At 44.2% G+C, this 5,389-nt stretch overlaps 1 long non-coding RNA gene across 1 annotated transcript; it reads right to left on the reverse strand.

The window, feature by feature from the left end:
* Positions 1–340: 340 nt before the first annotated feature.
* On the reverse strand, positions 341–3,158 carry LOC113959888. The gene is made up of 3 exons (XR_003531941.1): positions 3,113–3,158; positions 2,466–2,655; positions 341–507 (listed from the first exon to the last, which is right to left on the reverse strand). It is a non-coding gene; the product is annotated as an uncharacterized LOC113959888 (long non-coding RNA).
* Between the last annotated feature and the right edge of the window lie 2,231 nt (positions 3,159–5,389).

The following is a 5,389-nucleotide window of genomic DNA, read 5'->3' on the forward strand; positions in this document are numbered from 1 at the left end:
AACGGTTTTCCAATCTCCCATATTTCCATGATGTGCTCTAACACGTGTGTGTGCAGCACATTTCAGTCCTCCTCACAGGACATTTTACCACGGAGGAGTGATCTGGATTTTCTTCTAATTTGAGGAAGTCCAAGTAATTCCATTATTTTGGTGTTCACAGAGTGGCACAAAGGGTGTTTTCAGTGATTCTTCTGGTAACATATGACGCACTTATTTTCTGAGGTTTTGTGCGGGGCAGTTTTGTAAAACTCTTTAGAAATCTGCCTTGTAGCCTAGTTCCTTATTGCTCAAATTCTCCCTGGATGACACCGTGCCACAGTACCAAAGCACCTGGACAGACTCCAGCAGTGTGAAGGTGGAATGGTTTCATGGAACCTGATGGATTCAGTTTGGATTTCACTGAAGTTTACACAAGCCCCAGACCCCGTTTTAGATACAGCAATGAAGGCAAAACTTCTTATCCTGCAAGAAGAACAACCACGTTTCACACACTCCACACACAGAATCCTGCAGGAGCAAAGTTATTTTGTCTGACATTACTCTTATGGACCCAGGCTGCTCAACCAGCACCAGAAAAATGCATCTCCAGTACCTGAACTCAGTTCTTCAATTGTACATCCAACCCTCCTTCTGCACCTTTGTGAAACTGTCCCTGGGTGTGATTTGGGAGCAGATACAACCCAACAAAGCACATTTCTCCTCTCATCTATCACAGTTTCTCCTGATGCCTTAAGCCCCTAATGTTTTTTTTTATTTTTCTAATATTGGTAAGCCTTATAAGTTTTATAAGTAGATTCTAAAAGCAGTAACCCTCCCTCCTTTGTCCCTTGTCCCTTATCCCTTTCCCTGTAGCACCCTTGTTTACATATTCCTTAACCCTCTTACCCCATTCTATGCTCCCTATATCACTCCTACCCCTGAATACAGCAGAAATGTTTAGTCTTTTGTCAAGGCAAGGCCTAGATTGTTGGCAGAACAGCGTATCAGGGCCTAAACCACAGAATACGGTCAAGAATTAGGTAACTATGTACCCTTTGTGCTCTGATGATGGTGAAGGTGATGAAGTAGGTGGTCCTGAAATGCACCCCAGACGCATTTCTCAGGGGTGGACCCGGGGCGATCCAGAGTAAAGGCCACAGGGTGGACACATCTGGGATTGGATGGATGGTATTATAAAATGTAACCTCTCGGGAACAGGGGCACCCGTCTTGTAACATCTTTAGCCTTGGCAAAATAAACCCTTTCTTATCTCACCCCTAATTAACTGCTCTGGGAGATTTTTTCAGCACCATAAATCCCACGGCAACACTCCAGTGTCTGAGACTGAGTACTTGTGACCATCAGACAACAACATGTGACTGTCATATGCACCTATTATTTAATTAACAATGAAGTCACTAGAAATGGCCAACTTTATATAGGACATATACATTCTTAAGGTTCCAGTGACATGAAACACTTCAGGACTCAGTTGGTTGTGGAAAAAAGATGCATTTTTTAAACATTTCCCCTCCATTGTATAGGAAAGCTAAAAAATTATTGTTGACAGATTGGCACATAGGATAAATTCAAATTTTAAGCATAACAGTAGGTTGCCTAGTAGCAATTTATATACCAAATTCATGAGAAAATGAACTTTTTTCTATCTACGGTACAGTTTTAACATGTTAATATTTTTATTTTCATCCACCTGAACCTGGAAGGAAAACATGTGTTTCCTCTGTTGATATTTTTATTCCATTATTAATCTTTCTACCAATGACTAACTATACTATACTTAAAAATACAGTTTTGAGTAACAGAATATGAATTAAAAGGATAACACTCTATTCCAAGTTGCCTGGATAACAAAATTACTGTATAGTAATTATACAATTAGCTGTAACATTAAATTCTAGTTATAACAAAGTGATCACTCAGCAATTATAAGAAGTATATAATTACTCAATAAGTAGAAGAAGTATGTAATTACATAACCATTTGATTCAGCTCAAAAACAAACTTGCAAATTTACAATGAGATAGACAACACAGCAGTTCAACATTTTTCATTGCTTCTTATAAAAAACCAAGGAGTACTTGTAAGTTTCCTAACCCAAATTTCATACAGATCAAAGCTGTTTTTATCCCTCTTCCCAACCAAGCAACTTACTGCTGCTGGCAAGTAAAATGTTAGAAGAACAGTTTTAAAATGCAGGTCTTGCTGGGGCTGACTTGCAATTTGCAGCTTTGCCACTTCTCACTGCTTCAACTCAGCTTTCAGTGGGCTGGAAAATGCAGACACAGAGGTTCAACCTGACAGACAGTGACACAGTGATAACCCTGTCATATCCTTCCATGCCATTCCTGCCCAACTTGCCCCAGTGGGGATCCAATTGGTGAGTAGAAGTAGACAAGGTCTCTCTTTTTCCATTTTTCATGTGTGCTTTTCTCTCCATCCTGCTCACAGGTCCTACTGTACCCTACCAGCAAGTCTGCTGCAGATCTAAACAGCAGGTGCCTCAGATACTAGGAAAGTCCTAAAAGACATTGTTTACTTCAGACAAGTGGTTTGTACCAGAACACCTCCTTGTTCCTGCACTCGGTCTTGTCATTGCTGCCAGGAACAGACACCAGCACTCCAACAAGCAAGGTCTCTGCACAACACAGGAACAACCTAAAGAGGCAGGAAACAAACTCCTAGATCTGGTTCACCATGTCCTTCAACCCTTAAGACATTGCAAATAACTGTGCCAAAAACTGAATTTGAATGGGAGGAGGTTCAGAGCCACCATCTCCTATAGGCTGTTAAAAAAGACTAAACCCTTTGCAGACGTGAAGGGTTTCCCAAAGTTCCTTCATCTTTCCATAGTTTTGCATAGTGATGGTTTTGTTCTTTTACTGAACCTTCCTGCTCAGTTCTCCACAGCTCCCCAAAAGTATCTGAGGGCCTTCTTTCCCTAAACCTGCTATTTGAGAAAAACCTCAGAAAAACTCTTCCAAGTTTTTCATAGTTTATACCAGATCAAAGGATCTCAGTTTTTCAGGAAAAGATGCAAATGAAGAAACTAGGGCTAAAGAATATCCATATCCACACTTAAAAATTGTGGTGGGCTGGGGGTTTGGAGCGATACCTGGTCTTCCTCGAGGTGCACGGAGAGCGGCTCCAGCAGGTAAAGTTGTCCCAAGTCCATGTGCGCCCGGTCACCATCCTCCGTGCACCCCGCAGGGAAAAGCAAAGATTCCGTGGCCGACCCTGCACTCTTTGCACGGGCACGCTCTGGGAGCAGAGGCGGCAGGCAGGGACCAAAAGTTCGCCTGCACTTGATCAAGGGCTCAAAGCCCCACACAGAGCTTATGAATATGCAACAGGGCGAGACATTTGAATACCCCGGGACGGCCCATTGGTGGGGCGGCGGCAAATCAGGTACCAAGGGTGCGGGGGTGGCAGGTAGAGGGTGGGGGCGGGGCAACAGCCTTGGAACAAAGCCTTGGAAATCTTTTATCCATACACGGGATGACTGGAACCATCACATCAGGGTTATCTCTACATGCTGTCTTTATGTCATCTGACATCTAATGCATGGTTTTTAAAACAATAGATGAAAGGGGTTGCACTTTTTAAAGGCACAAGGAACACTAAACTCAACGCTCACAGTTGAATAAATAACACTACAATAAATACCAACATCAGAAAAACATCTATTTTAAGTCCTGAAAACCAGAAAAAAGACTTTCCACATGGGTGTCCTGTCATCCAGAACTATAAGGGAAAAATTCAGTAGAATAAAGAAGTCTATAAGTGTTCTCTCCACTGACCGCTGTTCTTTCACTGACCTAGGAAGCAAGAATTTGGCACAGAATTAATACTGGAGAAAAATGAGACCAGTGAAGTATCCTGAGCTCAGGATAACCTGACTGTGCTGGGGAATCAGAGCTTTCACCATGGGAAATTAACTGCTCTGAAACAGTGGGAAGAAATCAGTAACAAAGGCAGAGTTCAAATGCTCAAGAGTAAACAAGTCCTTCCTCACCAAAAGGTCTGAACTACCCTTAACTCATCTCTAGACATCCATGGAAATAAAACACCCTGACCTTGAACCCAAGGGAAACAAAGACAAATTCAATGGCTTTAGCAGGAGCAAGGTTGGAGGGGGGGATGTGTCACTCCTCTATGACATCACATGCTCCCTGTGACATCACACGTCCCCTATGACATCACACCTCCACTATGACATCACACCTCCACTATGACATCACATCTCCAGGCTCTCCAGCCCCTCTGCCCCTAGCCTGGAGCATTCCAGGGAGTTGTTGGGACCCAAGGTCTGGCCCTGACACTTGGTCTTATTGATCCAACCTGTCCAGATCCCAGAACATGTTCCAGCAAGGACATGGAACCAAAAACCATTGTGACACTGCAGGGTCTTCTGGAGCCCTGGAACACTGGGCAATCTCATGGAATCAAGGCTGCACTGTCATCCTGGGAAAACTCCTGGAATTCAGGGCCCATTGTGACACTGCAGGTCCCCATGAAACAAAAGGAACCCAGATGCTGTGGAAACTCCTGAAACCACGGGACCATTGTGACACTGAGGGGGGTTGATGGAATCAGGAGTCCATTGGGACAATCCAAGGCCTCATGAAATCAAAGGAAATCTGGGACACTGTCAAACCACCTGGAACCAAGGGTTCCTAGTGACATGTGTGTCCTCCTGGAACCAAGGGAGCCCAGATATTTCTGAACCTCCCAGAATCCAGGGGCCATTGTGACCCTAGATTTAAGTGGACCATTTGAAACTGCACGATTACATAGAAGCCAAGGATTCCTGGAGCACTGCAGAGCTCATGGAACCAAGGGGCCACTGTTGCACTGCAGCTACTTCTGAAGCACAAGGGACCCTAGAACAATGAGAAATCTCCAAGAATACAAAGGACATTTTGGGACTGCAGGGTCTCGTGGAACTAAAGGAACTTTTGAAGACTGTGGAAGTTCATGGAATCAAGGAGCCATTGGGACATGTGGGGCCTCCTGGACGCAAAGAAACCCTGAGAATTTTTCTGGGAACAAGTTAAGGCAGCAGAAGCTGCATTCAGTTAATCAGGATCAACAAGGGGTGTTTTGGCTTTGACTGGTGTTTTCCATCAATAGAGTGCTGTTTGCCAAAGTGGAAAACCACTTGGAATGCTCTGCATGGTAGCCTGTGTTTTTCTCTGGTGGTTGAACACATCCAGCACATGAGGCGAGAGGAATGTGTGGGATCGGGGCACTGCTTTGGGGCGATGCTGGGAATTCCCGTGGACTAAAAGACAAACCCCAGGCACTGTTTCCAAAGGAACCCAAATGAAAGGGGGACGCCGGAAAGATGGGTGGAAAAGTCCCGCAATGGAACTCTGTGTGTGCAACCTCA

This window comes from Corapipo altera, unplaced genomic scaffold (genome assembly GCF_003945725.1).
Source record: "Corapipo altera isolate COAL_440 unplaced genomic scaffold, ASM394572v1 61534, whole genome shotgun sequence".
NCBI lineage: Eukaryota > Metazoa > Chordata > Aves > Passeriformes > Pipridae > Corapipo > Corapipo altera.